Here is a 21,843-nt window from a genome sequence, read left to right on the forward strand (position 1 = left end):
CTGTCCATCAGAGGAGCTCATACTTTAATAGAGAGACCTCCTCTGAAGGAAGGTACAAGATGCTCCTGTATGAGGAAGCAAGACTTGCCCTCAGAACCAAGCAATTGGACTTAGACAGAGAAGCCTTTGAGCTCCAGAGAGCTTCTAGAAAAGAGGGGTTAGAACCCCCTGGTGGCAGCAACAGTGTCCCTAGAGCTAGAGAATATATTCCAGACCATAGGAACCTGTGCAAGGTTGTTCCTCCCTACCAGAGTGGGGATGATATCCACAAATGGATAATTGCTATGGAGAGGGCCTGTAAGGTACAACAGGTCCCCCAGAAGCAGTGGGCAGCAATCTTGTGTCTCTCTTTTTCAGATAAAGGTAGAGACAAGCTCCTCACTGTTAGAGAAGAGGATGCTAATGACTATGAAGTCCTGAAGAGTGCATTAATAGATGGGTTTAGCTTAACCACTGAACAGTACAGGTTGAAGTTCAGAGACACCCAGAAAGCACAAACTCAGGACTGGACTGACTTTGTTGATTGTGCAACTAAGGCTCTGGAGGGTTGGCTGGTTGGTAGTAGAATTACTGATATTAAGGGATTGTATACTCTTATATTGAGAGAACAGATACCTAATAATTGCCAAACCCAGTTGTTGCATCAGTACCTGGTGGACTCTAATCTGACCTCTCCCCAAGAATTGGGAAAGAAGGCAGACAAATGGGTCAGAACCAGAGTGAGGCAGAAAACCCAAAACAAAGGGGGAGACACAAAGAAGCAAGATCCCAAAGGCTCTTAGAAAGGTGGGGAAAAGGCAAATGACCAGAAGTCTTCACAAGGGTACCAAAAAACTGCATCTGGTGGGGAGTCACAATTCAAAAATGGAAAATGCCAAAAGAAACCCTGGGGCAAATTCTGTAAACAGAAAGGGCACTAGACTTCTAATTGTAACAAGTCCAAAGACCAAACCACCACCACTCCAGCCCCTAAGGCATCTGTTCCCCCTAGTTCAGCTACAGGTGGAGGTGGTAATCAGAATAAGGGTGTAGTAAGGTTGACCCTGGGTTCTGATGTGGACTCTGGCCTAGTCAGAGTACCCACTCAGGCATTGCTGGTTTGTAAGGGAGACATTGGTATGTCCTTCCTAGTGAGCCCCAGTAACCTGGGCAAATACAAACAGCAGCCTGTAATAAACGGCAAACAGGCTTTGGCATTTAGGGACACAGGTGCTAGTGTCACCACGGTGGTAGAGGATTGTGTGGACCCTGCACAGATCATCCTGCGTGAAATGTACCAGGTTACCAATGCAAGCAATGTCAGGACCAACCGTAGTCTGGCAGTCGTGAATTTCTCCTGGGGAGGGGTAACTGGCCTCAAGAAGGTTGTAGTCAGTGCAGACCTCCCTGTCGAATGTCTATTGGGCAATGATCTGAAAACTTCAGCCTGGTCTGAAGTGGAGTTATGGACTCATGCTGAGATGTTGGGCATACCTGCAGAGGTATTTGCTGTGACCAGGTCACAGGCCAAAATGCATAAAGCTGAACCAGCTCTGGATCCTGAAACTATGGACCATCAGCTTCCCAAGTGGAGGAGCAGTAGGGTTAAGGCAGTGCCTTTACCTGTTTCTAAGATCTCAGATTCCCCTCCTGAGGGAGGAGAAGCAGATCCTAAAGAAGTGAAGTACTGGGTATTTTAAGCCCAGCGGTGCAGGGGAACACACCCTATGACTTCGGGGTTCCTCCTGTTTCAGACCTACAGAAACACAGAGTCTTCTGGGTGAAGTCAAAGATCAGTTTATTGGCTGCAGACCAATTACAGGCGTCCTAGAAGTACAACAGCGTGTATGTTCTCAGGAGACTGCTAGAAATCACAGAAACGGGCTTCTCCTTAAATACAGATTTTCCTGCCTCAGGCATACATTCCTAGGTTTACGATATGGCTATTACATATATACATTACAAACGAAAAGGCAGAGTCATGATGACCATCCCACATTCCAGTTAAGCCAGCCCGCAATTATTTACACAGCAAAGCTCAGATCCCACATCAGATATCGATAGGCCCAATAAACATGAGCATCTCCTGTTTTGGGAAACAAGCCATAAAGCAGGAACAGCCAGGTGTGAAAGAGATTAGCTGGAGGCTTGTGTAGGATGAAAAGACTTTATGGTGTGTCAAACCCTGATGCTAATCACAGGTGGCCAGAGGACGGGGAACTCGTGAGACCAGTTTGACCTGGGGCAGCGGAGCCAAGCTGCCCAGGTCACAGAAAAGTCAAGGAAAGGCACATATGCTCTAAAAGGCCAGTTTTAGCTTCATGCTAAATAGCCTATGTAAGGGCAACCATAAGATGGCCACCGATACAAAATGGAACCCACGTAGTGATGTGAAATAGCGTATACACAGTGCATTTATAGCTAAAACGTTACACAAAGCACTCGTACATACCGCATTAACCATTCGCGGTTCACTATTACCGAGATAGACAGGGGTAAGGCCCTGTCTCCTACGCGGTCCCAAATTCTAAAGTACGACAGACCCTCCTTTTGCCCTTACATAGGCAATAACTATACTCATTTCAATCCGAGTCTAGGTCAATATTCACGAAGTCATGGAGATGTTGCTGTAGCATCATCCTATTACTTAGCTCGTCCCTCGATACAGGTTTCCTTACACATAATGTAGCACAAAGGCCACATATCGCAGGAGCACACTGTATGCACAGACAGAACAGGAAAAGGATGGCTAAGATCATTCCAATGACCATCAGAACTTTCCAACCCCAGGCAGATATCAGTTCCCAGAACCACCCCACCAGTGACCAATCTCCTTTATCCACGTGTATGGACTCAGATATTTTATGCAGTTTGGAGATGGCTTGATAAACTGTTGGAGCGTTGTCTGGTATGAAAATGCAACAACTGTATTGGATAACCTTACATACCCCAACACGGTCTGCAAGTATGATGTCTAGAACCATGCGGTTCTGCAAAGTCATGAGGCGATCCGCTTGGAGCTCAGCTGTCAAATTACCAAGGGCACCAGCCGTAACATTAACAGTGGATTCAACCAAACGAGTCAGCTGTCTCAGGTTCCTACTATTAACCATAGGTCCCCAAAACGGCAGGAAACCCAAAAAGAAATCTCCCGCTTCCTGACCGGCAGTATCCTCCTTACTAATCACGCCTCTCACAACTCTGGTCTTGTGATAGTCGGAGGCGGCAGTAAATGTTGGCGGTAGCAGATTTGCAATATAACATGTGCCCGAGAAGTCAGGGGGCAACCATGTATATGCTCGGTCATTGCAGATGAAATATGTACCCTTGGCAGCCAAAAACGCTGGGGAAAACTGTGACGGAAAAGTGTACGTTTCAGTACAGTCACTTCTTCCCAGTTGAGCTCTAGGATTCTGACCATTACCTTGCAAACAGAACCGACCTATGTGGGGTACGACCCAGATTGGGGATGAGATTTTCCGCTGTCTTTCACCTAGACTAATACTATACCCCGTCGCGTTCCACCCTACATAAGCTCTCAGCTCTTCTTTGGGAATGGATGAGTATGCATCGATATCTCTACTCATATCAGCAACTCCTTTCACTAAAGCTTTGTTATTGGTGCTAGGTCTGATGGAACGCGGCTGTCGCGGGGAGTGCGCGTCTAGAGCATAGAGAAACATGGTCTGGAATGCCCATGACGATCCATTGTAACTATACGGCAGCACCAGATAGGGAATACCCTTATTAATGGTATGCGGCATCAAACCGCACACCCAACAATTTGTTGTATTCATGACTAGTTGGTGCTGGTGCAGGAACTGAATAAACGAGTTGTTCACAAACTCTGATCGTCTAGCTTGTTCATGTTCAGGCAGAGGGTGAAAAGAGTGTGAGGAGGTAGGAGGAGGAGGTGTAGGCTGTACAGTGGGTGCAATGGGCTCTTGAGAGGAGAAGAATACAAATCCTACAGTAAACACTACCGTACTACATAATACAAACAGGCATAATAATACAAAACGTTTGCGTGTCATGATTTTACACATTCTTGTTTTAAAGTTCATTTCCTTAGTGAGTCTCTCCATCTTACAAAACTCCATCCTCTAATCGTGCCGCTCGCGGCGGGTGAGTATCTTCTGCTAAGGAGTACGCCTGTCAGTCCAGGGAACGCCCTAGACCAACCAGAACCGTCGACCTAACGTCTTCGGCCTGTACCCCAAAGTCTTGGCACCGCGACCCTGCGGCTGAACCCGGATGGTGGTTCGAAAAACAAAAATCAAGAAAGTCCTTCAGATGGGAGAGCTCTGGTTATCAAAAAATAAAAAGGTAAAGGAAAAAGAATATTTATTTGTCCATGGGCCTTGGCCTCAGATTGTTACGAGAACGGCCAGGCACTGTTTGATCTTGAAACAAGAGTTCAGGCTCTGTGGTGTCCAATTGAGCTGACGGTGGCACAGCTTCTTGCAAAATATCGTCGCTTTCCTGTGCTGAAGCTGTGCCTTTTATGCGTGCATCACTGAACGGCACAAAACGAGGTACAGTGTCTGCTTCAGAGTCTGCGATACCCTCCTGGACCCACCGGTCATACGGCAGAGGCAAAGGGATCCTTTTGATGTGGGCGCCATGGATCCAGTTTTTCTTCCCCTTCACTCGAACAGCTGATCTTGTCGACAGCAGTACGAGGTGAGGGCCAATCCAGCGGGGCTCCTCATTGGTTTTCCGCTGAAAATTCTTCACAATGATCCACGTGCCTGGTTCGATAGGGTGTCCAGGAGCTTCAGAAGCCGGGGGGAGAGTATCATGCACCTGTTGGTGTAAAACACGCAGTTTAGCTGTCAATTCGTGCAAGTAATCAAACAGTACCGGATGCTCGATCTCACTGAATTTCGTCGGTCTTGGCACACCCAAAACATTGGCCAGGCAGCCAAAAACGACCTCGTAGGGACTAAGTCCCACCCGTGAATGCACGGTCATTCTAGTGGACAGGAGTGCTAAAGGCAGAGAGTCAGGCCATTTAAGACCTGAGCTCGCTTGGATTTTGGCCAGCTTGAGTTTCAGAGCACCGTTGTAGCGCTCTACTAATCCAGCTGATTGGGGGTGGTTTGCAGCGTGAAACTTCTGCCTTATGCCTAGTCCCTCACACACATTCTTCATCACTTTACCCACAAACTCACTTCCATTATCACTCCACACCATTCTTGGCATTCCAAACCTAGGGAAAAATTCCTTCACAAGGGCTTTGGCTGTGGATAGAGCAGTGTTATCTTTTAGAGGATAGGCCTCTATCCATTTTGAGAAAGCGCAAACAACCACCAATACATATTTCAGGTTGTTGCACCTTTCCATGTGGATAAAATCTAGCTGCAAAACTTCAAATGGATATGATGGAGGCGCAAAATGACCAGCTGGAGTTGGGGTTCCCCTACCAGGGTTGTACTTCAAGCATACCATACAATTCTTGACCACATTCTCTGCACACTTAGGAATTCCAGCATTCTGCCATACTGGAGCCAACAACTTACAGATTCCTTTCGTACTGATATGTGCCATTCCATGTGCCATAGTAACCACTGGCAGCACATATGCATCAGGTAACAACCATCGCCTATGTTCTGACAAATCAATCCAACAACCATTCTCATCCAACTTACCCATACTTTCTCTCCACTTGCTTAACTCTTTCTCTGTGGCTTCAGCTTGAAGGGACTTTACACTTTCTATTGTGTTTTCACACATTCCAACATCACCAACCCATCTGGCAGGGCCTGCAACATACATTCGAGTCTTCACATCTTTTGCTGTTTCTTTCGCGACTTCATCAACAAACGCATTACCACGACCAACATCATCAGTGATTTTTTTGTGCGCACTGCACTTCATAATCGCAACTTGCAACGGTAGGGTCAGCGACTCAAGGAGATCATTCACCAACTTGCCATTCTGAATCTTAGCTCCATGTGAAGTCAGGAACCCACGTTCCTTCCACAATCGCCCAAAACTATGAGCCACGCCAAAGGCGTACTGGCTGTCTGTATATATGTTCACTCTCATACCTTCAGACAACACGCATGCTCTTGTAAGGGCAATCAATTCTGCTGCTTGAGCCGAATTTTGTGGCACACGCGCAGTTTCAACAATTGTGTGCAAAGTCGTGATAGCATATGCAGCAGTCGTATCGCCATTCAGAAGCTTGAAACACGAACCATCCACCCATAAAGTACCATCACACTCAGTCAGGGGAGTATCTTTGAGATCTACTCTCCCTTTCGTTTCTTCCTCTGTTCTGAACAGACAATCATGTTGCTCAATCTCATATAGGTCTGCTGGGATTGGTAATAGTGTAGCTGGATTCAACGTGTTGCATCTCTTTATGTGTATATGGTTTGCTAACAGTGTCAGCTCATATCCAGATAATCGCGCACTAGTTAAGTGCTGCGTCTTGGTCCTGTTTAACAATGTGTCCACGGCATGTGGAACCATGACAATCAATGTGTTATCCATTACTAGTCCAGCAGACTGTTGAATAGACATAGCTGCGACGGCTGTGGCTCTCAGACAACTTGGCAATGCCCTCGCTACCGGGTCCAAGGTTGACGAAAAATACGCGCATGGACGCGGTCTGTCGCCAAAAGGCTGTGTTATCACTGATAATGCGCAACAATCTTTCTCATGAACATACAATGTAAAAGGCTTGCTGTAGTCAGGGGTACCCAACACAGAAGCTGAACACAATGCATTACGCAATTCCACAAAACTTTTCTGACACTCTTCAGACCATGGGATAGGATTCGGTGTGTCTTTACATGTTAATGCTAACAAAGGTTTTGCCAACAAGGAAAAACTTGGTATCCAATGCCTACAGTATGAAGTAATGCCCAAGAAAGCACGCACTTCTCTCTGTGTTCTTGGCACACTCAACTGTGCAATGGCTTGAATTCTTTCTGGGGTCAGTTCCCTTCCCTCCTTCGACAAGAGATGACCTAAGTAGGTCACTTCTTGTCGACAATATTGCAGCTTGGAGAGAGACACTTTGTGATGGAAGGCAGACAAATGACGCAACAATGACAAGGTAGCGTTTTTGCAAATCTTTTCAGTATCCGCAACGATCAGTAAATCGTCGACGTACTGAATGAGGATAGCGCCACCAGGTAAAACCAGTGCATCAAGCTGCGCTTTTAAAGCCTGACTGTATATTGATGGACTCTCACAGTAGCCCTGGGCAGCGCGTTTAAAGCGGAAGCTGCGGCCTCCTAAACTGAAGCCAAAAATGTCTCTGCTCTCCTCTGCAATTGGGATGCTAAAGAAAGCATTCTTTAGATCGATCACTGAGAACCATGCAGCGGAGGCTGGAATCATGGTTAACAAAGCTGTTATATCGGGGACAACTGGAAACTGTGGTACAACAATCTTATTAACCTCTCTAACATCAATCACAAATCTGTAAACAGGTGGCTGTGAAGGGTCCGTTCGTTTTAAGACAGGTAAAACAGGACTATTGCAAACGTTGCCTCTTGTCTCTTCAATTACGCCCTTCTTAATCAAATCGTTGACAATTTCTAACAACGCTTTCTGACCTTCATTGGAGATCTTATACTGGGGAATACGTGGCAATCTGACATTGGCTTTTAAAGTGACCACATATGGCGGTATTTCCAAAAGACCCACATCATTGGGACCAGTAGCCCAAAGGGCATCCGGAAGGGATGACAATTCAGGTGGCATTGTATTTTTAGACAAATACATCGGGGAAATCACTTTCTTACCTAATGTAAGTTGTACTCCTGAGGGAGAACAATATAGCGTGGCATGCAATCTTTTTAGCAAATCTAAGCCTAGCAAATTTTCACCACAACCTGTTGTTAGGATGAGGGGTGCTTTTAGCTCACAAGGTTCAACAGAAAGCGACATAGGACTAGAAATCGGGTTCCTAACTGGGGCGCCAGAAAAACCTACTGAGACATTCATTTCGCCAGACAAAGGCGCGCCAGGGAGTCTTGAATGCATAATTGAACTCTTCGCAGTACCAGTGTCCAGCAGAAAGGGCTCCGTTACATTTGCTGTAGTTACTTTAACATAAGGTCCGCTCTGATCCACTGGCACTGAAACAACTCCCTCTCTCTGTCTACGGCTGTCCTAGTAATCATCATCTTCTACATTGTCATCTTCTGCATAATAATCATTACTGTAGTACTGAGCTGTATTACCAGTCGCGTTGGCTTGCTGATCAAAGCTATTCATGGTATTTTGAGGCGGAAGAGGACGCGCGTTCTGGGGAGCATTTCCACGCCCTCTGCCTCTAGGAGCTTGCTGACCACCTCTACCTCTTGCGCCATACGCATTACTGTTACACTGCATCTGTTTAGGGCAACTATATTTAAAATGACCTTCCTCTTTGCAATATGAACTTTGGTTGGGACCTACAGGGATTCGTGGTTGATAATATCCATTCATTTGCTGATTATTCTGAAACTGTTGGGGCTGGTGATAGACACCTTGTGTTTGCCTATAATTATTCTGTCCTCCACGTGGCGGATAGGCCTGCTGCAAAAGGACCTTTGTCTTTAGTTCTTTAGTTTTCTTATCTGTTCTATCCTTCTCATCTTTGTCTCTATTCTCATAATACTGTGCAGTGGCCAGTATTTGCGCTGAAGAGGAAACAGCCCAAGAACTTTCTGAGTCTTTAAGTTTCTTACACAACTCGGGGAGTAGATTCTGCACAAATTTATCAACAAATAGCCGTTGGCCACCTTCAGTGCTCATGTCTTGACCACTGTGGTCGATAAACGTTTCTTCAAACCTGGTAAAGAAATCAGACACTGTCTCATCTTTCTTCTGCTTACATGCGGATAGTTTATCCCAATTTACGCGCATCGCAGGCATTATAGTTTTCATGTAGGTAATAATTCTACCAGGGAGCGCTGCTATGAGGGGCTCAGGTTTTGCACCACCAACTTGTCTAGTATCTGCGGCAATGATGTTAGCCCATGTGTCACCTAGTTCTGCAGCGTGATCTATAGTACGAATGGATCCCCATAAAGGCTGTGGAACCACATTCCCAAACAGCATATCTATGTCGGCTAGATTCATTACACATGATTCTGCAGTTTGGGATAACTCCTTATAATATCCTGCAGGGTTTTTACGGGGATCAGGCAATGTCTGTTTAAGTGCTAACACCTCAGATCTCTTCCATGGGACATGCACCCAAACACGCTGAAAATGTGCTAGGACAGCTGGATTAGCATTCGGATCAGCAGGTCTCCAAACTGGAGGAACCTCACGCATCGGATATTGGCGTGCTTTTACCTCCTTCCCTACAGGGAAATCCTGGTCAAACAATGATTGCTGACAATCGCCATTTCTGAGGGACAGTAAAGTCGCAACTGCTTTATCTACATTGGGGCCCACAATTACACCTGTTCCGAAATCAAATCGCACTCGACACGATTCCTGTGGGTTTGGGTTTGCACCCTTATCCTCCAATTCCTCACAGAGGAATTCACACATTTTATCAAAGACATACCTCTGTTTTGGGGCATCCCATTGGTGAAAAACGTTAACAACCTGTTCCACATCATTGAGTGAAGGGAAACCAATCCACCTACGCGCCAGATGATCTAACACCTCTTTCTCTTCGGGACCAGGTAGCTGACTACGCAATTGCTTACGCTGTAAACCAGGAGTCGCACTAGATGACCCAAAGAGAGGCGACATTAGACTAGTAACTACATTAGCTAGTCGTTGTCGTGCTGAAGGAGAAGTTGAGGCGAAAACAGGGGGATAGACAGAGGGAAGAAAAGCAGATTCAGATATAGGTACCTGGGTAGTGTAAGAAGGAGCGCCAGGGGAAACTGCTGGTGTGCTAGGCAAAGTCGCAGGAAGCGCGGGGGTAACAGGTAGCAAAACCGGCGACCCTTGAGAGGGCTGCACTGCAGGGATAGGAGCCAGCTGAAGAGGAGCTGGCGGCTGCGGGAAGGCTTGCGGCATAATAACTAGAGGCTGCGCATTTACAAGCTGTGGAGGTGCGGTCGCATTTTGCGCATATGGGGGTGGCGAACTTAACAAATGGGACATTAGGGAATCTTTCTCATTCTCTTTTGTCTCATCCTGCACAAAGGGTGACAAAACAGGGTAACATTTATCAATCCCTAGTTTGCGCTGTCTGTGCAACTGTTCCTTCATTTGTTCCTCCTCATTATCTTTAAATTGCACAGTTGCTTGCATCACTGACATACCTCTTTCTCTCTTATCCCTTTTTGCTAGCTTTATTTCCTTCTGTTTGGCTTCCTTTCGCCATAGGCGGAAAGAATCAAACATCGCCGGCCGGGCTTTCTTTTTAAACAATTTAACTTCCAAATTATCTAAGATATCTGTATCGAAACTACCATTTTGGGGCCATTTTAAAACACCGTCTTTTCTGGTGTATCGGATCCATATTTCATTATATGCAATGGGGCCCACGCCATGTTTTACATAAAGCTCATAAGTTGGAGTTCCAATTGGAGGAACCGGACATGAATCCTCTAACTGGAAATCCCTTCCACAACCCAAACAAAACAATCTACAAAATACACTAGAACCAGGCATCTTCGCTCACTAGTCTAGTTTCAAAACGTCAAAGGATTATCGAATACGATTGTCTCGTGAATACACGAGTCCTCTGGCTTTGGGACTTGCAAGCACCAAATCAAAATGATCCCGAAGGATACCAAATTCAAACTGGGAGACGCTCCACTTATACTTAACTGAATATTGATGATCAATGGCGTCACCAGAAGACTCTCTCGATTGTTTCGCTCTACCAAAATCGTCAAGGGTCCAAAACAGGGCGATTAATCAGGGCAGCAGTCCTTCGTAGCCGTCGGGACGTGGAGAACCTCGCAGAAAAGACCTTCGGACCACGTCGACATGCAGGGGTCGATGAAGTGGCGGCCTTCCTCCAGAATTTCCACACGAAGCTCCTCACGAACCTCTGGCTTGGACCGGTACCGCTGAAATCGCGCCGAGTTGGGCGCCAACTGAAGTACTGGGTATTTTAAGCCCAGCGGTGCAGGGGAACACACCCTATGACTTCGGGGTTCTTCCTGTTTCAGACCTACAGAAACACAGAGTCTTCTGGGTGAAGTCAAAGATCAGTTTATTGGCTGCAGACCAATTACAGGCGTCCTAGAAGTACAACAGCGTGTATGTTCTCAGGAGACTGCTAGAAATCACAGAAATGGGCTTCTCCTTAAATACAGATTTTCCTGCCTCAGGCATACATTCCTAGGTTTACGATATGGCTATTACATATATACATTACAAACGAAAAGGCAGAGTCATGATGACCATCCCACATTCCAGTTAAGCCAGCCCGCAATTATTTACACATCAAAGCTCAGATCCCACATCAGATATTGATAGGCCCAATAAACATGAGCATCTCCTGTTTTGGGAAACAAGCCATAAAGCAGGAACAGCCAGGTGTGAAAGAGATTAGCTGGAGGCTTGTGTAGGATGAAAAGACTTTATGGTGTGTCAAACCCTGATGCTAATCACAGGTGGCCAGAGGACGGGGAACTCGTGAGACCAGTATGACCTGGGGCAGCGGAGCCAAGCTGCCCAGGTCACAGAAAAGTCAAGGAAAGCCACATGTGCTCTAAAAGGCCCGTTTTAGCTTCATGCTATATAGCCTATGTGAGGGCAACCATAAGATGGCCACCGATACAAAATGGAACCCACGTAGTGATGTGAAATAGCGTATACACAGTGCATTTATAGCTAAAACGGTACACAAAGCACTCGTACATACCGCATTAACCATTCGCGGTTCACTATTACCGAGATAGACAGGGGTAGGGCCCTGTCTCCTACGCGGTCCCAAATTCTAAAGTACGACAGAAGGAACTGCCCCATTGGGACTAGAGCCTGATCAGGTTGAGTTCTTGGGGGCAGGGGTACCTTCCAGGGAAGATCTGAGTAAGGAGCAACAGTGCTGCCCCTCTCTTGAAGCCCTCAGGCAGCAAGCTGCTGCTGTGGCTGCTGGGAGTGCTATTGGGTCCCATAAAGTTTATTGGGATGAGGGGCTCCTATATTCTGAGGCTAGAGATCCTACCCCTGGAGACACCAGGAGGTTGGTAATACCTCAGAAGTTTAGAGGGCTCCTCTTGACCCTAGCACATGACAACCCTTTAGCAGGACACTTGGGCCAAAGCAAGACCTGGGACTGGCATGTTCCACATTTTCATTGGCCACACATGTCAGAGGACACCAAGGAGTTTTGTCACTCCTGTGTCACTTGCCAAGCCAGTGGCAAGTCAGTTGGCACAACAAAGGCCCTCCTGATACCACTACCTGTGGTGGGGGTACCCTTTGAAAGGGTAGGGATTGACATTGTTGGTCCCCTTGACCCTCCAACTACATCTGGGCACACGTTTATACTGGTGGTAGTGGATCATGCCACCAGGTACCCAGAAGCCATATCCCTAAGGACCACCACAGCACTTGTGGTGGCAAGAGCCCTCATTGGAGTTTTCTCCAGAGTGGGTTTCCCAAAGGAGGTCATATCTGACAGAGATACCTACTTCATGTCAGGGTATCTAAAAGCAATGTGGAAGGAGTGTGGTGTCAATTACAAATTCACTACTCCCTATCACCCACAATGCAATGGGTTAGTTGAAAGGTTCAACAAAACCCTAAAGGGAATGATTAAAGGCCTCCCAGAAAAGCTTAGGCGAAAATGGGACCTTTTACATCCCTGCCTTCTGTTTGCATACAGGGAGGTTCCACAGAAGGGGGTTGGCTACAGCCCTTTTGAACTTCTGTTTGGGCATCCTGTCAGAGGTCCATTATTGTTGGTGAAGGAGGGCTGGAGTTACCTCTCACACCTCCCAAAAAGGATGTGATGGACTATGTACTTGGTCTCCGCTTCAGGATGGCTGAATACATGAAGAAGGCAACTAAAAACCTGGAGGCAAGCCAAGAATTACAGAATGCTTGGCATGACCAAAAGGCTGTCCTGACTGTTTGTCAGCCAGGCCAGAAAGTATGGGTGTTGGAGCCTGTGGCCCCAGCAGCTCTCCAGGACAAGTGGAGTGGCCCCCATACCATTGTTGAGCAAAAGGGAGAAGTCACCTACTTGGTGAATCTTGGAACTCCCAGGAGCCCCCTTAGGGTGCTCCATGTCAACAGATTGAAACCATATGTTGACAGGGCTGACATGGGCTTGCTCATGGCAACTGATGAGGAACCGGAGGAGGAGAGTGACCCTCTCCCTGACCTGCTCTCACAGAACCCTGATGATGGGTCAGTTGATGGTGTTGCTTTGGCAAGCAGCCTCACTGATCATCAGCAAACTGAATGCAGACAGGTTCTGCAACAGTTCAGACATATGTTTAGCCTGACCCCAAGTCAGACTTCCTGGTGCACCCATGAGGTGGACACTGGAGACTGTCTGCCTGTCAAGAGTAAAATCTACATGCAACCTGACCATGTCAGGGACTGTATCAGGATTTAAGTCCAGAAAATGTTGGAACTAGGTGTGATTGAGCCTTCAGATGGCCCTTGGGCTAGTCCAGTAGTCCTTGTGCCGAAAAGACTTACCCAGGGTGGTAAGAAAGAAATTAGGTTTTGTATTGACTACAAAGGCCTCAATGCAGTCACCAGGACTGATGACTATCCAATTCCCAGGGCAGATGAGCTCATAGATACTTTGGCCTCAGCCAAATATCTGAGTACATTTGACCTAACAGCTGGCTACTGGCAAATCAAGTTAGCTGATGATGCCATGGCCAAAACGGCATTTTCGACTCCCAGTGGGCACTACCACTTTGTGGTAATGCCCTTTGGTTTGAAAAATGCACCTGCCACTTTTCAGAGGTTGGTGAACAAAGCTCTGACAGGTATGGAAACTTATTGTTCAGCTTATCTAGATGATATTGCTGTCTTTAGTTCCACCTGGCAGGATCACCTGGTCCACCTCAGAAATGTTTTGGAGGCCCTGCAAAAAGCAGGCCTCACTATCAAGGCTACTAAGTGCCAGATAGGGCAGAGTCAGGTTGTGTACCTGGGCCACCTTGTAGGTGGAGGCTAGGTTCAATAATTGCAGAGCAAGATCTAGACCATAATGGAATGGGTAACTCAAACCACCCAGACACAGGTGAGAGCCTGACTGTGTACTATAGGAGGTTTGTTAAGGGATATGGATCTATAGTGACCCCCTTAAATGATCTTACCTCAAAGAAAATGGCAAGAAAGGTTCAATGGACAGCTAGTTGTCAGAAGGCATTTGAAGACCTAAAGAAGGCCATGTGCACTGCCCCAATCTTACAGAGTCCAGACTACTCCAGGAAGTCTATTTTCCAAACAGATGCTTCCGAGCTGGGTGTGGGATCTGTACTGTCTCAACTGAATGATGAAGGTCAAGACCAGCCAGTAGCTTTTACAAGCAGAAGGCTGACCCCTAGAGAGAAACCTTGGTCAGCTATAGAGAGGGAGATCTTTGCTGTGGTGTGGGCCCTGAAGAAGCTGAGGCCATACTTGTTTGGCACTCACTTCATAGTTCAGACTGACCACAAGCCCCTCCTACGTCTCAAACAGATGAAAGGTGAAAATCCTAAACTGCTAAGGTGGTCCATTTCCCTACAGGGGATGGACTATACAGTGGAACATAGACCTGGGACCCAACATGCCAATGCAGATGGACTCTCAAGGTATTTCCACTTAGAACACGAAGACTCAACTGGACAAGGTTAGTTTAGTGTCCCTGCATTTGGGTGGGGTGTAGGAGAGTAGGAACTGCACTTATGTTGCCCCCTCTTTTTTTCTGATGTATACACTGGTTTCTGGCTATTGTCAGGCTGGGATCCTGCCAATCAGGGCCCCAGCCTCTCTGTTCTCACTAAACGACTTGGAGTGCATATTAGATGCGCTAGTGATTGGATACTGTGGTACCTTATGAGCCCCTAGTATATGGTACCTTAGGTACCTAGGGCATAGGTACTTCACAGGCCTACCAGGGGCTGAAGCATGTATTATGCCACCCCTGGGATGCAGACTAAATCTGTCACCACAGGCCTGCTACTGCAGCCTGGATGAGGTAGTGTTAGCACTCCTCACTGAGGTATAGGTTTCCTATATCTCACCATACACACAAATAAAACCCTATCAATCACCCCAAGGCAGGCCCTATCAATCCTGAGGCAGGGTGCTTGGTTTACATGTGAGGGGGTGCCTCTGCCTGAGCAGGGCCCCTCTGCAGCCCTCAGAGTCTATTCTCTGTGGCTGTTTGCAGATGCGGTTAAACCATATACTCTTAAGTGCATTATAAATGCTAACTTTGGAATGACTGCATCAAAACTTGTCGTGTTTGGTGTCAAACAACTTGGAATCATACCGCCACACCAGTAACTGATGTGGGAGCATGTTCCCACCCTTCTAGAGGGGACGACATGTACCCACTGTGGAAACACAGTAGAATCCTATAGAGCCCTGGCATCACAAAATGGATGCCACCAGCACAGACACTGGGCTGCCCTCCTGCTGCTGACTGAAACTCGCAGTGGAGGAGGCCCAACAATAGGCATCCTGAACAGGGAGGTGTCACCACCTCCCAGACTGGATTTAGTGTATTGGGGCTGGGTGGGTGCACTCCTAGAGTGATTTGAAGTCCTGCACTGGGGGAGCAGATGGCTCCTCTGTGCATATGTCAGTTCAAACCGGTTCAGGGGCTACCTGTCCCTGCTCTGGTGCGAAACTGGACAAAGAGAAGTGGGTGTAACCAACCCCTACCCTGATCCTCCCAGAGGAGTGGTCATAGAGATAGTCCCTTCACTACCTTTAGTATAAGATAGGGAAACCTTGCCATTGCAAATCAGATATGCCTGGATGACACTTTACAAGAAGAATCCTGTCCCTTCGACGTTTCACTACCTTTGGAAGACTGAAGAATCTCCCTTGGAGTCAAGGAGTGACTCCCCTGCTTCGCAGGCACCAAAACTCTAATCAACGGTCGCAAACTTTCCCACTCCCGCTGGAGTCCTAAGTCCCTGCAGCCCTGGAAGTAGATTTCCTGACTTCTTGATGGCCATTGTGAGTCCGCAGCAAAGCTGAGGTGAGTGGACTCCACGAGTGACGAGGAACAGCAATACCCAGGTACCATGCCCTATTGTCAAGTGCAACCCTTTTCGACTTTCTATGAACTTGTGCATTAGACCACGTATGGCCCAAGCCTCCAGCAGATTTTGCAGTGAAAATCAGAGGCCTACCCTGTCCCGTGTGACCGTGGGCTCCTGTAAAGCATTTCCTCACAAGGCATCTTTGTGATCCCTTGCCTGTTGGCCTGTGGGTCGCCCAAAGACTTTTTCTTCAAACCAAAGGGCTCCCCTGGTTGCTCCAGGCCTGCCCTCACTCACCCTCACTGGGTGAGTCCCTCAGACCTTACTGGTCTTCACCGCTGACTTTTTCCACATTCCACAAGTTGGCTCCAATCCGGTTGCCGACACCTCAGTAAGCTGCAGACCTTGTGGTTCAGTCCGAATCCAGCTCCTGGTCATCGTCGATGCCTCCTGGGCCTCGTGGCGGAAGAGTCAAAACACAATTGATTACCTGAATTCACCCGACTTCCGTGGTAATCCATCTTCCTGGCCCCGGGTCACTGGCAAGTGGCTGTGAACACTGTCCCTTCTGCTTTCAGGTCATCTTCATCTTGAATCCAGCCTTGGATTCCACCGGACACTTCTACAGACTTCTCAAGCAGCAAATCTTCTTCGGCTTCCATAGAAAACAATGACGCGACCCGACACCAAAAGACACCTATGCACCCGGCTTCCCTGGGTGAGGTAAATCGTGCAATCTGGTGCCCTAGTGTGTGTTGGCCCTCGAATTACTTACCTTGTAAGTGGCTTGCTTGTAGACTTCCTCGAAGTACCCTAAAACTTTAAAAATCAAACTGCGACTTGTTCCATTGAAATCAATAGGGAACCCGCATCTGTGTTCTCACACTGCACGCATCTTCCATGGGTCTTTTACTTACCTGCTTCTGCTGTATTAGTGAAGCCCCAGCGATTCTACAGGCCCTCGGCCTTGTCCCCACGCAAGTCGACATTCCTAACCCATTTTTTTAGTATATGGTCTGGTACGCCCCTAGGGCCCAAGACATATTTCTGCTTAACTTATTGTGAAACATTGATAATTGCATGTGTTCCTGACTTCTAATCTCAAAAAGAGATTAGTAGAGTGTGTCTAGTAATAAATACATATATATTTGATATATATACCTGTGTGGTGTCCTTTCATTTGGTTATTCAAGACATTATAAGGTAAAACAAGCTGCCTTACATTCCTCTGAGACTTAGCCTGAAGGCTGCTCTCCACAGCTACCACTAGGATAGCTTTCTTTAAAAGGTTGTCTTAAACCTATCTACCATAAGAGTCGAATTGGACTGGTGCAAGGTGGCCACTATAACTAGTGACCAGCATATGCCAGGCCAACTTCTCACATTCCCCCAGGACATTATGGCAAAATGTGACAAACAAACATCATCTTCTCTTGAGACTCCACATGATTTCTCTCCTGCATTCTGGCATAGGGTGCAATTAAAATCTCCTGCTGGTATTAACATAATATCGTTCGTCCTGCCACTACCCAATGAATTCGGGGATTTCGAGATGTTGGATATACCTATGCCAGTTTGTCCTGATGGAATATTATTATAAAAGTTGGCCAGAACTATTGACCGTGTAGGGTCTATGTCTAATTTAATCAATTGAAAGTAATCCTCGCTGGCGAGCATCCTGATATTCTCTACATTTAGAGTGCTCGCGATATAAGTACATAAACCTCCCTTCGCCCGGCCTCTACGGACACTGACTGCTGGAGTGTGGTAGGTCCTTAACCCATTCACATGTATCGCTTCCTTAGCCCAAGTTTCCTGAAGTAACAAAATCTCGAACTGCATGACGAAGTCCCACCATTGTTTATTAATCAGCTTAGAACGAATCCCAGCAATGTTCCATGAAACAATGTTACAACTTAAGGATTTTCCGCCCTGAGTAGAATTTTCATGATAAGTGGACGTGCTACTTAGTTCTTGTGGTGGGAATCTAGATGTTGGGGAGATGTTATGATTACATGCAGAGTCGATCAGGGGTTCTTCTGCAAGGGTCAGTGATCCTAGTGCCTTCATTTCTTTATTTATAAGAAAATCATTGGTTGGAACTATACTTATGTGAGGGATTTTTGAGGAGATATTTAAGGAAACCTCACACTCAGCCTGTGTCTCAGGAATCCCATTAGTCAGTCCACTAGGCCTTACTATGTTGTCGACAGTGTGTATGGACATGAGGAACTCATTGTCACCCCTTGGCATTTGGGGATCATTCCCCTTTCCATGTATGAGCGGGGAACAAAGATTTCCAAAATCCAGTCAGCCGGGATCTTCCAGAGGGTTAAAAACATCAAAGCGGTTGTATGTTGGAACAGAATAACTAAATTGCCTTAAGCCTCTGCATTTATCGCCTGCCAACATGGAAACGTGATGATGCAACGGGTTACTTGGCCGATAAAAATATCCCAGCGGTAATATATTAATGGTGTTAGGATCAATACATCCATTATTTCCCCTTTCCAGGATAGTGTGAACTGTTTGGGGTGACCTAAAAGTGAGAACAATGCAATCTCCGTGAAATGATTTAGGGGTAGGACCCACCCATCTGATCCTGCGGACCATTTTAAAGTCCGAAAAAAGAAGACTATTCAGGCCAGTCCTTTTGTTCAAAAAGTGTAAGGACTTATTCTTTAAAGCAGACCAGTGTTTAGAGTCAATAGGTGGACAGAAAGGTACATTTGCCAGGACCACCGTATACGGTGTAGCCTCCAGCAGTAGATTTAGATTTTGAGATGAATAGTGACAAATATCCCGTCTTATCAGAGGAATGTTACCCCTCTCTACAGACCCAGTGTCATCCCGTGTCCCCAAGGTCTCTGTCAGGGCTGGTCAGACAGGTGTTAAGATACAATCTCCTGCCCCCACCTTCAAGATTAAGGGAGGCTACATCATTCTACATTCCCCCATGGGTTGGTCTCAAAGGGTGGCCAAGTATTTACATTGCCATTTCCTTGCAGAAGATTTCCATCGGGAAGAACGCTCCAATATGAGTTAGCGTTCTAGTTCTTTTGCCTCTCGAGACAGTTCCGCTATTTCATGTGTGAGCGATTGGAATGCTGCGCACTTCAACCGTTGTGTTTACAGAATCAGCAGTGTTTCCAGTCAGCTCCTCAGGGACACTTCAGAGACTCTCAGAATACTTCTCCGACTCCTGTATTTCCCTTCGGAATTCCTTCGCTCGCATTCTGGGCCTAGTTTTTGCGAGGTAGAACTCCGTTTGGCTTTGTGGGTCAGGTACCGTTCTTCTCAGCATTCCTACCAGCATCCCTCTCGCATTCCCTGGCTATCTGGTACTCCGGCGCTGGGTAAGCTCAATTTCCTTTTCCTCATTTTTCCTGGGTTTGCCGTGTATATGGAGTTAATTGAACTTCCCTAGCGATTTTTAGAACCAGCCGGTTGTATCAGTAGCGGACTAAACCTTTTGGGCTCCGGCTAATAGTGACTCCACATTGCAGAGGCCAAGTCTAGCCCAATCAGGCAGTGTGTCAGAAGTTTTTTCCTCATTGTATTTTTCCTGCCTTTTCTAAGACAACTGTTCAACCCAGACTATGAAATTTAGCTTGTTCAGTAATCTCTTCATTTGACGCAGCAGCAAGTTGGATCACCATCTCAACGGCGCAGTTTGGCAAGATAAAGCATAAAAGAGACTTACCTGTTTTCCCATGTAGATATAAATATATATATATATATTTGTACTTACCATCTACAGCAGCGGCCACTCTCCAGATCACGAGTTGAACTTCAACAGAAGAGAGAAAAGAATACATTGGACTGTTTTCTATTACTAGTTTTCCTCCTAAGTTCTTACACATAGGAGTAGCTAGTTAATTCACAGTGCCATTTAAGAGAGAGGCTAAAACCCGCACACCTTCAGGTAACACACAGTCAGGAAGGGAGGCGGGGGGAGAATTTAGAAATCAGGGAAGGTTAGAATGGCACTAATCTCTGCTCTTTGTTACAGGTGATTCCCACTCATCCCAGACGAATAGATGTGAGGACACCAGTGTGGCAGTCTCTCTTGTTTGTTATCCCAATTCCCCTTTCCCCCTCATCTCGGAGTCCAACTTAGACTTGGGTTAGAGGTGTAGGGGAGCTGGGAAATAATCTTCGAGATTCAACCTCAGCTGTACGGCTCCTGCGGAACTAGGAATTCCAGGTACTGCTTCATGACAGTCTCATTCATAGTATCAGTGGCACTAGAACTACCTCGAGGGAGACATTGTCCCTTGTGCTCAGAAGTTTTATTGCGATTAGCATTGTTGCTGCTATCACTACTGTAGGTTTGTTTTGAAGTGAGAAAGGTTTGGGGTGGGTCAGGAGTAAATCTTACACCCCTACCAAGTGGAGGGCAATCTCTAGATGTAGCATCATTTACGTGAGTGGATGAGTTTTTACTCCTCATCGATACCTCCATCTTAGCCAATCTAGATTCGATACTGGTTACCTTCGACATAATAGGTTCCAGGAGCGATGTCATCATAAGCTCAAGCTTCCCTAAAAGTTCCCATCTGACATGCTATTTAAACAATTGTCCACCTCGTTCTGTGTTGGGGATATTAGAGATCCCCTATTGGGATCATCCATCTTAAAAGCAGCTTTCCCCCTTCTCCCATTTATAGGTGGTGCCAATTTGCTCTGTTTGGGGGGATTTTTACCTTTCCTTTTACTTGTCGGGGGTCCTACAATAGGTTTTAGTCTTTGATTAGCCCTTTGCCCTCTCGTAGTAATTTTAGGTCCGACAGGGACAACTTCAGAATCAGGGGTTAAAAATGGCACTGTATTTATTCCCTGTTCGTTTGTGCCTTGTATGGAAATGTCAGTCAAACTCGCGGGCTGCTCTTTGTTAGTCACCAACACTGGTTTACTTAATGCCGGTGTCCTTGCGAGACTACTCGATAAAGTAACCGGTTCCAAAGACAACCTGCGCTCGGTCAATTCTATTTCATGGATAAGGGCAGATTCGGCCCTCAAAAGAAAGGCATCTAGGGTCCCTGTGACACCTCGGTTTTTCCGGGTACTCATGTTTCAACACTACCTAACGCTTCAAGTAAAAATACAATGATATATAAACAATGTAAAATAAATAACAATATACCCAAGGTCCAGTTCTTAGAGGGGGGCCCCAGCCCTGCCTCTGACGGGCTCGGACGGGCCCAGGCACTGCGGGAGCCCGGTCTTGGCTTTATGCGCCAGCTGGCATGATGAAACGGCATGCACGGCTCCTGCCGCGATTCACACTGGGCGCTGCAGTCCTCCGCCTCCTCCTCCCAAAGTGCTAAATGCAAGGTGCGATTTAGGCTCCCAAAACCAAGTTGCAGCTCACAGTTGATCAGTCAGTCAGACCCCTCTTTGCAATTGTGCCTTGGGCCGCTCACGCTACGATCACTGTACCTGCCAAGCCAAGCCAAGCACCCGCTAACCGAAAGCCTGCAGCGGCCCTCTCATAGAGGCTGGCCCAGATATGAGCCCATGATCTGGGCTATCTGGGTGGCCACGGAGGTTGATGTCTGCTACTGCTAGGGTTGATGTGAGGGCTCTTACTGGCTTTGCTGTGGCATGGCAACCCCCACACCTTGTGCACGTGCTGGCTGCCCCAGCTCCTCCGCTCCTCTGCTCCTCTGCTCTCCCTCGATCCTTGATCCCTTCTCACTCAGCTCAGCTGCAACCACAACCTGTGGTAGTAGATGACACACTTGCTCTTGATGAAGGTTGAAGTGGT

Source organism: Triturus cristatus, chromosome 10 (assembly GCF_964204655.1).
Source record: "Triturus cristatus chromosome 10, aTriCri1.1, whole genome shotgun sequence".
Lineage (NCBI taxonomy): Eukaryota > Metazoa > Chordata > Amphibia > Caudata > Salamandridae > Triturus > Triturus cristatus.